This window comes from Panthera leo, chromosome B1, assembly GCF_018350215.1.
Source record: "Panthera leo isolate Ple1 chromosome B1, P.leo_Ple1_pat1.1, whole genome shotgun sequence".
Lineage (NCBI taxonomy): Eukaryota > Metazoa > Chordata > Mammalia > Carnivora > Felidae > Panthera > Panthera leo.
The window spans coordinates 77,263,353-77,275,438 of record NC_056682.1 but is presented as its reverse complement, the minus strand read 5'-3'; the positions used below and the strand labels follow the sequence as shown (position 1 = coordinate 77,275,438).

The 12,086-nt window shown below is 38.8% G+C and overlaps 1 long non-coding RNA gene across 1 annotated transcript; it reads left to right on the top strand.

Moving 5' to 3' along the window:
• The first annotated feature begins 472 nt into the window (after positions 1-472).
• LOC122216967 lies at positions 473-11,729 on the top strand. The gene is made up of 3 exons (XR_006201212.1): positions 473-709; positions 5,007-5,263; positions 11,689-11,729. It is a non-coding gene; the product is annotated as an uncharacterized LOC122216967 (long non-coding RNA).
• The last annotated feature ends 357 nt before the right edge of the window (positions 11,730-12,086 follow it).

Genomic DNA, 12,086 nt, shown 5'->3' with positions numbered 1-12,086 from the left:
TGAAGACCCTAGCTTCCAAAGATAGTCACATTGGGGGTTAAGACTTCAACATATGAATTTTGGGTGACACAATTCCGTCTATAGCACTTATCAAAATGTAGCCTGGCCTCAACATACTGAAATGTGGTAAAGTAAAATAAAAAGTATTTCTTAACAATGTTAACTGAGAGTTATAGCCTGTTTTTGAATGAATTTAGACTTTAAGTGTGAACTACCTGCAAAAAAAAAAATTAGTTGAATATTTTTTTCTCTGTCTGAGCCCACTACCTCAAGCTGTAGATCTCTGACAGTAAAACATAAACAATAAGAAATAAGCCACAATGTCAACATCTTTTAAATGTCAACCCTTAGTGCAGTGTGGTTCTTTCTGCAGAACTAATTGTTTGCTCAATTTGAGGCTTCTGGGGCTGTTATTTGTGACATCACTTAATGATTTACTGAAGATTCTTACTCAGTGTATGAACCCCTTTCATCAGACAACTCTTTGGGTTCTTATTCCTTCATTTGTTCTTAGAAAATTTGTCAATGCCTTAATATTATAAGTGAACACTTAAATGTTATAGCTGATAGAGACTCTTAACTGATTCTAAAGTTGTGTTGAAGTCAAGGGTGTTTCTTCCTAATTTGGAGTCAGCCAAGTTCAGACTCCAGACACAGGGAAAATGCAGAACAGGACTATCAGTCTTCTTTGTTCAAAACAGATGACTCTGTAAGTATTTGCCTAGTTAAAAATAACAGCATTCCTTCCCCAAGTCATCAGCTGGACAGTCTAGCCTGCTTATGTTTTTTTTAACCCAGTCAGGGGAATTGAGGTCAAAAGGCTATGTACTCTGAATTAAATTTTTTTTCACAGTGGATTATGCTGAAAAATCTATCTACCTTTGATATTTTTCTTTAGTGATTACCCTACTTCTCATTGTGAAAAATGTAACAGATTTACCTTAAATTGCCATGGAACTGCTTCTCTTTCACTGATTTTTCATGTTGTTAACAGAAAACCTAATTAGTTTTCACTAAATTGTGATTCAATTTCCTTTATGAAAGTTTCTAGTAATTCCGATAACAACTCTTGCTTGAATAATTCCATCTCTTGATGGTTATTTTCTGTGATCTATATCAAGTAAACAGCATTGGTATTCTCATTCTGTTGTTTCATTTGTATAATTTCCATCCCCAAGTGAATATATCCTTGTCTTTGATTCACATAGAAACTTGTCATGCTCATTTGTCTCTCTCACTTTTTTTTTGTTACATGCCTACTCTTTATTCCATCTCAAGAATTTCATGCAAGAGTAAATACATATATTTGGCATTTTAGGATAAAATACCAGCAAAAAATCCCACACTCTTTATTCTCTTCACCATTAATTTATGTTCTGCCCTATCCCTAGCACCAACGAAGAGAGAAAATATCTAGAACAACAACAACAACAACAACAACAACAACAACAAAAAGTTATATGAACTTGTAAAGTAAATGTCAAAGCTCTCTCTTTTAAATCTCAAGTATAACTTACTGCTATTGGAAAAGAGTTACAGTGAACAAGTAGTTGATAGCATGATTCTGACTGTTAAAGCATTGTGAGTACTGAGGAGATATTTATATTCTAGCTGAGATTTTAGAACCTTCAAGAAAGCTGCATGTGGTGTTTTTTTTTATTTTAATAATTCATTACATATTCTGATTTAATCAAATGTTGAGCTTATACTGCTTTTCAGATGTGGGGAAGAAAATACATGGTTATACAATCCATGTCCTCTGTGGAGTTCCTATCACTTCCCATCTTAATGCCCAGGAGATGTAGTACCAAAGCAGCACCAGATGATCTATGTCAGTGTGGTTCCTGATCCCACCGATAAAGATCACACGCTTGGTACTGCATGTAAATAATCAGTACTGGTGATTGTGATCTCAAGAATTTTGCACAGTTTGGGTCCTGGCTACCTGAGATCATCTTTCTCCCCTGGGTGCTTCACGATAACCACAAAGGGCAATGGAAGGCTGTAAACTTGGTCAAAGACACATGGAGCCACAGGGTGCATTGAGGGTCACTGAAGGGCAAGTATGCTTTGTGCACCATTTATACCACCTTCCTCTGTGATCACTGGTGATGAACTGGGGCACACTTCCTCTAATGATTCCCCAAAGGAGGGTTTTCTTCATCAAGTTCATGCCCTTGACCTTCAGATCAGGCAATGAAATTAGAATGTTCAACAGCAGCAAGGCTAGGAAAGTTTATGCTTCTCTAAATAGCCACAATGGAGCATCCATTATATGATTTCTGAGCTAATTTTGCTAATATAGAATTTTTAAATTAACTTATTCACTCAATGAATTTTTAATTAGGACATAGAGGTGGGATGACCCTCTATCCAGGCAAGAACACAAGTCAGCCTTTTCAACTTTCAGTAGAATGTTAAGCTTGCCTTGTGCATTCTGATATCTAAATCATGTGTGTCTTCTTTCAAGTAATAATGTCTGATATTTTTACTTTGGATTTTTGCCAGAATTTAACTTGAACAGACTGCTCCACAGCTTCTGTCAAAAGGCAGCAGAGAGAAGTGATGTTTGAGCAAGACAGTTTATACATTCATCTCTTTAGGTATTCTAAACTGTCTTCTTTATCAAAATAGATCTCCAGAAAGCTATTTACTTGGATTGCATAGATTTAGACCTTTGAAAAACTATCTCCACTGAATTTACATTTTGTTATGCACTTGGCAGTTATTAAAGGTCAGTTTAAGGAGTGCCTACCTAAAAACATTTCTAGTAATCTGATATGGTGGAAAGAAGAATTAGAAGGTGTTAGAAATTAGGACTTAGGGACCTTCATTTAATGCTCAATGGTGCTCCCATACCAACTGGGTCATATCACTAAAGTTCAATTTTCTCATATTAATAAGAGAAAAAAATACCTAGATTTAGTAATTCTTAAAGTAAATGAGATAACATAGAGATCTGACACAGAGCAGATGCTAAATACGAACTGAATCTACATCTTGTATGAAATTTGTTGCTATTATGTTGCTCACAGTCTCTCAAATAAGAAACCCTGACCAAGAAAGTAATCATTCTTATTGAGAATCATTATACTTCTTTTTAAAAGATAAAAAAGATGGTCACCTGGATGGTTCAGCCAGTTAAGCATCTGACATCAGCTCAGGTCATGATCTCATGGTTCATGAGTTTGAGTCCCTCATTGGGTGAACAAGAGCCCCGCTTTGGGGGAGCCCCACTTCTCTCTCTCTCTCTCTCTCTCTCTCTCTCTCTCTCTGCCCCTTGCTCACTTGCACCCTTTTCCTCTAAATAAATAAATAAATAAATAAATAAAAATAAAAGATAAAAAAAAAATGTATCCAACTTGTACCTTTTTAGACTTGGCTGATAAGAAAAGTGTAGCTAAATTTAAGGCTTAAAACATTCTATATACCTAAGTATTTTTCATTTTTCCACATGGTCTTTTTTATTTTCTATTATTTAATCACCGTATCTTGGCTTTGAGGGTTCAGGAAACATTCAGCTAGCTTTTTGCTTTATTTTAATCAGCTCCCTTTGTCTTTCCCCACAGTGACTTTTCTACACCTTCATCTCTGTCCTGAAGCCAACACTATCTTCCACCACTCAAAAACAATGATCATAAATCTGTACCATATTCCTAGAGCTGTAACAAAGTACCAAAAACTTGGTGGCCTAAAAGGACAGAAATTTATTTTCTCACAGTTCTGGAGGCCAAACATCCAAGACCAAGGTGCCAACAGGGCCCTCCTTCTTCCTCTGGGACTCTGGATAGAATTTTTCCTCGTTTTTTCCTAGCTTCTTGTGGTAGCCACCAATTCTTGGCATCCCATGGCTTATGGCTGCCTTACTCCAGTCTCTGCCTCTGTAGTCACATGCTATTTTTCCTCTTCTTGTAAGGACACTAGTCATTTTAGATTAGGACCCACCTCAATGACCCCATCTTAACCTGATTACATCTACAAAGATCCTATTTCCAAATTAGGTCACATTAACAGGTATCAAGAGTTCAGACTTCAATAAACCTTTTGGTGGAAACACATCTCAAACCATAGTAACTTTCTGTTTCTCAGACAAAACGGTATTTTTCTTCTAAAATATCTACAGTCATTGGGGTGCCTGGGTGGCTCAGTTGGTTAAGCCTCAGACTCTTGATTTCAGCTCAGGTCATGATCTCATGGTTCATGGGTTTGAGCCCCATGTAAGGCTCTGACTGCAGTGTGGAGCCTGCTTGGGATTCTCTCTCTCTCTCTCTCTCTCTCTCTCTCTCTCTCCCCCCCCCCCCGCCCCTCCCTAACTTGCTCTCTCTCTCTCTTTCAATGCAAATAAATAAACTTCAAAAAAATTAAATATCCACAATTATCTATTGTGACTTCAACACTTAGGACTTCCCTGCAGTACCAGAAGACGGTTCTCTCCTTTGTGTTGCTGGACCTTCCACCTCAGCTGTAGGCTCCATCTCCTTCCCACTTCACAAATTGCCCCTCTCTCAGCGTTCGCCTCAGAACTTCACTTCTCCTACTGAATTTCATTGCTGTATTCCGCAAATACAGTTGACCCTTAAACAATGAAGAGGGCGTGGGCACCAACCCCCTCCAAGTTAAAAATCCATATTGCTTTTGACTCCCCAAAAACCTAATAGCCTCTGTTGACTGGAAACCTTATTGATAATATTAACAGTCAGTCAACATGTATTTTGTATGTTTATGTATTATATACTGTATTTCTACAATAAAGTAAGCTAGAGAAAAGAGAATGTCATCCAGAAAATGATACAGAAAATAAGACATTTACAGTAATGTACTGTATTTATAAAATTTAAAAAAAAATCTGCTTATAAGTGGACCCATGCAGTTCAAACCTGTGTTGTTCGAACATCAGCTGCCTGTTCAAACCTTCCCAATCTATTTAAAAAACACTTTATTTTGAATCTTTCTTTCTATTTTGAACCTATTTTTGCCATTACTAAGTTATTCTCCTTCCCTTGGAGATCCAGGTTTATGGAAAACTTAATGAACCCAAAACTTATGGAACCCACCATTTCTGCATTCCTACCACATGTGTTCATTCTACAAGGAATCACTGAGTGAAGAGGAACTGTCTGTCCCTGGCATGGAAGTCACAGCAGTAAAGCCAGACAGATGTTGCTCCTGATTTCAAGAAGAGAAAACAAACACCAAACAATACCTACATGTCTCCATAGAGAAACTCCAGAACTTGCATGATAAGGAGACCAGAGAGTGCAAGGTAAAGAGACCAGCCTAGAATGTGGAATTGGGGGTTTTCCTGAAGAAGTAGCATAACCTAATCAAGCAAGAAATCAGAGGAATTAGCTACATAAGGCAGGGTGGGATTCCAGGTGAGGGGATTAATGGGTGGGAAGACCCTGGGGTAGAAAGAAATGTGGTGTTTTTAAGAAACTGGAAGAGGACTGATGTGGTATTTGTAATAGAGAATTCGGTGTTTGTGGGACCCTCAATGGACAAGTCATGAGGGTCTTATGGAACATATTGAGGATTTGAACTTGACTTTAAGGGAAATGGGAAAAGAGCTTTAAACAGGGATGTGACTTGATCAGGCTCCATGCCGTCAGCATGGAGCCAGACTCTTAGCTCAATTTCACAAACCATACTGTGAGATCATGATCTGAGCCAAAATCAAGAGTTGGATGCTTAACTGACTGAGCAACCCAGGCACCCCTGATCAAACTTGATTTTAAAAGGATCACTCTGGCTGTAGGTGGAGAATACATTGGAGAAGAAAGGACAGATGGGAAAGAACAAGTGCTGTTATAGGAGTCTAGCGGAGAGACTCTATCACTGCATTATAGTCATGACAGAGGAAATAAGAATCCTGGACATGCCGGGGAAATATTAAGTAGATAGAATCAACATGACTTGGTGATTAATTGGCTATCTGGGGTGAGAAATAGGGCATGTCCAGACTGATCCCAGGTTTTTGGCTAGACAGATGGATAGATGATGTTGTCATCACTGAAAAAGGAAATACTGATTCAGTGGTGGGATGTCAGAATCAGGAAAATGATTAGTTCCAATTAGAACACATTGACTTTGAGGTGCACATAAGACTTCCAAGTGGAAATACTAAGTAGGCAATCTTTAACATTAGTAAAACTGCTTAATAATGCCAATAATAAGCCAACTGCTGAATGTAATAAGCCCATTTCGGTATTCAGCTAGCTTGAGCTCTCAGCAGCAGTCAGAACCTTAAAATGTTCGAGATTTTCAGAGGAATTGCCACAGTCCTTATCTCTTCTTATTTACATTCTTTCTGTCTTCACCAACTCACTCTTCAGTTCTGCCTTTGCAAACAGGGTCTTAAGTTTATAAATCCCAAATCTATATCCCTAGCTCCAACTTCCCTCAGGACATACATATGAGATTCCTCTACCTAGATTTTCCACAGGTAGCTCAGACTCAATTAACCTAACCCAACTTATTATCTACTCTTCTGTCTCACCACATTATTTCTTTGCCTGAATACTCTTCCTCATTTAATAGCACCACAAGATGAGGGAGAAGGGAAACCTTTTTCTCATCACCAAAATTTAATCTCTAAGTCCTTATAATTCATCGCAGAAAGCACCTCTCCCTACTCCTTCACCACCATACCTATTATATCTCACATGGACTATGGCAATCATTATATAACAGCAAACATTTTCTGTAAAGGGCCAGAGAGCAAATACTTTAGTCTTCATGAGCTATAATAGTTCCTATGACAAATGTTCAACTTCACTGTTATAGTGCAAAAGCAGCAATGGACGATATGTAGATGAGTGAACATTACTGTGATCCAACAAAACTTTATTTATAGATACTAGAATTTGAATTTCGTATAATATCATGAAATACTCCCCCCCCCCCCCGCCCCCAATTAAAAATGTAAAAGCCATTCTTAGCTCTCAGCTGTGCCAAAACAGGTGGCCAGCAGAGTTTGGTCCATGGGTATAGTTTGGAACCCCTAGTCTAAATGGTCTCTCTCTCTACATGGCAGCCAGAGATGACTCTCTAAATACAAGTCTGTACGTATGGAACGTGCCTTCTTAAAAATCTCTGATGTCTCCTTTACAAACACACTGATAAGACTGACATACAAGGCTCTTCCACCAGGTGGCCCCAAAACTTACTTTCTAAACTCCTTTCTTTCTCTAATGCCTCTATGCCCTTATATCAGGTCCAAACTGACCTAAGCCAGTTTGGTCAGGCTCAACTCTCAGGTGCTTTTTGGTAGATATGTAAAGTCCCAGACAACATGTGAAGGAAGTGAGCCAGCCACTCTCATTTCCTACTTAGTTATAATGAAAGTAATTCTCAGACCAAATTCTTTCTCACATTTATTAGCAAACTGGCACAAAACAGTGAAACAACGTATTTAACTCAAACTTCGGTGAAGTTTGAGCAATTTGTCTGCATTGCCTCACTTCAGTAGTCCCCTGAGGCAAATGAGGCAGTATTCTCGTCGCAGGATTCAGCTAACTACACACTCAGATAAAAGTCGCATACTCCATCAACAGAGCCAGCCAGGTGAGGGGGTGCCATTCTTAAAAGTAAAAGAGACCTTGCTAAATTTCTATACCCCATTCATGCAAGATGAGAATGTCTCCCAAATATTTTCACCAATCCACAATTCTTTTTTTCTTTTTTAATTTTTTTTTTAATTTTATTTTTGAGAGATAGAGAGAGTGGGGGAGAAGGGCGGGGGTCGGGGAGGGGGGAGAGAGAGAGAGAGAGAGAGAGAGAGAGAGAATCCTAAGCAGGCTCTATGCTCAGCATGGAGCCTGACACGAGGCTCAATGCCATGCCCCTGGGATCATGACCTGAGCCGAAATCAAGAGTCGGGTGTTCAACTGATTGAGCCACACAGGTGCCCCATCCCATATCTTGAATACCACTAATCTGACAACTAAAAGCCCATTTCTAATATCATTTATGCTAATAAACCAGCCACTAATTTCACCAATGAAAGTCACATTGCTAACACTTATTATGATTATTTAAACCCCTTTAGTGGTGATCAGAGATAAAACTAGCTGAAGCTCTTGCCATAGCCTCCTCTAGAGTGGTTAAATGCCAGTATACACAGCCCTTGGATGTGCACCAAATTAGATAAACTGATAACACCTTATAATTGTAACAAATATTACACAGTCTATGTACATAACAACATGACATTTCCTCTACTTCAGTGTCCTTTCTTCTTTGTCTAGAGAGGCTAATCTTCCTTTAAAACCCAGTTTAAATTTTGCCTCTTATTTAATTCTTACCGACTTATGGGCATTACCCGTGGCAGTATTAATTTAATCATTTTGTGAATGAGGAAACTGAGGCTCAGGGGGGTTAAGTGGTCAGCCCAGATTAGGTGACAGAGCCAGAATTCAAATCCAAGACAATTCTGCTGAATCCTGTGGAAAAAAACTCATGAGGGCATGCTGAACAAAAAATACCTAATGAGTTTAATTCAAACAAACCTTAAGAATCTGTGGAAAAGGGGTGCCTGGGTGGCTCAGTCAGTTAAGTGTCTGGCTCTTGACTTTGGTTCAGGTCATCATCTCACAGTTCATGAATTCGAGCCCCACACTGGGCTCTGCGCTGACAGTGCAGAGCCTCTTGGGATTCTGTCCCCCCTCCCTCTCTCGTATGCTTCTCCCCGACTTGTATGCTCTGTTTCACGCTTTCAAAATAAATAAACTTGAAAATAAAGAATCTGTGGACTATTTGCTTGAAAACGATTGAACTAGGATAAAATATACAGAATTATGAGAAACAGAAGTATCTGACATACGTGGCTCGGAACGTGGTTTTGTTCGATAGATCTGAAGTGTAACTAGCAGTACTTTATGTCTTTTTTATCAGATATAACCAAAGCCCAATAAAGTCTTTCCCCTACAGTAATCAAAAGGCTGGTCTTCTACTGCCTAAACGAAAGGCATTGATGACCTATGTCAAGCAGCCTGACACATAATGGTAGTTTGGTAAACATTGAATAAGTGAATTGCATTAGCTTACCATTCATTTCACAGTCTGATACTATGCTAGGCTACTAGACATTGGTTCGAACCACTGCTTTCATAGAAATAATTTCTTTGACATGCATCTTATCATATGGTTAAAGTAATATGAAGGTCCTCTTCTAGAATCCATTTAGTCAACTATTATTGCATCTTCATACATGCTGAAAAACAATGTAATTTTCCCACACAAGGCATGTTCCAAGAACAGAGAACTCATTGCTTATGGTTGTTTAAATTCCTTAAACTCCTTTGGCATGCCACTTATGCCCAATATAAGACAAGAGATAGTGTGAAAAACTGACAATCATCTATTTAGTCATCTAGAAAAGATGAGTCAGAGTAGTTATAAAACATCAAAATTCTAGCCAGGATAGAAAAGCCCAATGCAACTTCCCCTATGGTGAAAGGACCAAGGAGTTAATATTTGAAGTAAATCTTCCCAGCCCACAGACAAACCCAAGGACATATGAACTCAACAAAAAACTCCAGAGCTCCTTACATGGTGACCTAATTAAGAGTATGGAAGGGTCACCATAGAGGCATTTGATCAATACAAACTAAAAGGCATGACTATAGCTGTGGTTGTACAACTTCTTGACCCTGCTGATAACAGCAAGAATTTCTTTGTTGACTTTATGTTCTATGGATGAAACAGGTTTTGATTAGTAAGCAACTGAGAATTTAATGCCCTTGCACATGTCATGCTTTAGCACTGTTCTAACTCTGTTGGGAGAGCAGCAGTAATACGAAACAGGGTTATGCTCATCAAATAACGTACTAGTGTACTATCTTTGATTCAAAAACCACTAATAACGGGGTGCCTGGGTGGCTCAGTCAGTTAAGCGTCTGACTTCAGCTCAGGTCATGATCTCGTGGTTCCTGAGTTCTAGCCCCACATCAGGCTCTGTGCTGACAGCTCAGAACCTGGAGCCTGCTTCAGATCCTGTGTCTCCCTCTCTCTCTGCCCCTCCCCGCACTTTCTCTCTGTCTCTCTCAAAAATAAAATAAACATTAAAAAAATTTAACACACACACTAATAACTTGAAATTATGGATGATGTCCTTCTCACGGAAGTACAACACCATAGAGAGGCTTTGTAGAGTGTATGATAAGATAGCACCTTTTAGAAGGGAAGAGAAAAAAAGTGTTAGAAACCAATTTTTCCTAAAAATTTGGAAGCTTTCCTTTTTTGAGATAGAGCATGCTAGGTTTTACATGGTTTTTCTTGAGTAGGGCACTGAAGTCATTTCCACAGTCGCCAAGAAGCATATTTCCTTTCATCACTTTATTGAAATTAAAACTTCCCAAGAGTTCATCTTCTGCTGATACCTATCCATGTTCAATACTGCAAACAAAAGTAGAAATAATTCTTGGGATTCTAGAATCTACAATCGGATTTTTTTTTAAAAAAAACAATATAATATTCCGGATACAACAGAGGTTTCTGGTATCTGACTCCAGTGGCTCCTTGTTGAACAATTTGTTAGCTTTGGTGGCATTGTTGAGGAGCCACTGTTGATAACTATGAAGGTTACGTTTTGCAAAGGCCTCCACCTCAGGGAGGAAAAGAATCTATTGAGAGCAACCGCAAGTATGGGTGCTACTTAGGGGCTTATTCAAACGCAGTCTTTGCTTATGTGACTTTGGTACTAGCATAACCGATTATAGGACCCTGGTCTTGTGAAACTGTATGGGAAACACGGGCCTGTACGTTGAGGATCTTACACTGTATACAATACTGAACTTTCCTACACTTCAGTTTCTTCATCTATAAAACTGGGGATAATAATAATAGCTCTACCATCCCTGCAAAATGCTTAGAACAGTTCCTGGTACACAGCAAATGCTCAGCAAATGGTGACTGTTGTATTTTTTTCTGACTTTCAAGTGAAGTGAGGGAATAGTTTACGAAAAGCAATCTTCCTGGGTCTCTCTAGTTCTTCTGAGAAACTGTTTCTAAGTTTCTCATTCTTGAGAAATCTGCTGACAACTTCGTGTCATTTAAGAAACTCTCAAAACTGTGGGGCACCTAGGTGGCTCAGTCGGTTAAGCGTCGCGCTTTAGTACAAGTCATGATCTCCTGAGTTTGTGAGTTTGAGCCCTGCATTGGGCTCTGTGTGGACAGCTCGGAGTCTGGAAACTGCTTCCGATTCTGTGTGTGTGTGTGTGTGTGTGTGTGTGTCTGCCCCTCCCCCTCTCATTCTCTCTCTCTCTCTCTCTCTCTCTCTCAAAAATAAACATTAAAAAGTTAAAAAAAAGAATTTCTCAAAACTGGAATGCACAAGATAATGCAATTTTATGAAGTAAAACAGATATCCTCACCAGTTTGGTTATTTAATTTATGAAATTGAAATCTTTGAAGAATGACTGGTGGTGCTATAAGAGCTACGCCTCCAATTATCTTGCAAGACTTTTCCCACAGTTCTATTTTACATATTTTAGGTGAAGTGGGAGTAGAGATGGATCTTATTATGCTTTGAAATTTGCACACAGAGGTTGCCAAGGGCACAGCATATTTCTGTCCTTAGTCTTTTATTTGGTTTACTTACAGAAAAAGTGAAAGGCTTTCAGCCACAGAAAATAAGCTGATCAACATAAAAATATTTTTTTTTAACTTTTGTGTTCAATGTTTATTTAGTTTTGAGAGAGAGAGAGAGAGAGACAGAGCACGAGCAGGGGAGGAGCAGAGAGACGGAGACACAGAATCCGAAGCAGGCTCCAGGCTCTGAACTGTCAGCACAGAGCTTAATATGGGGCCTAAAACCATGAACCATAAGATCATGAGCTGAAGTCAGATGAGCTAAAGTCGGATGCTTAACCAACTGAGCCACCAGGCTCCCCAACATTAAAATCTTCAATATGCTTCAGAGACAGTCCTTTGCACATAAGTAATGTATATCCAGTATGGATATTTAGAAAAATATTTTCCATATCAAAAATAAAATAAAATTAATGCAACGACACGGAAATATTCACTGTTAATATTTTGATGCGTATAATTCTAGTCTTCATGCACCCCATGTACACACACACACA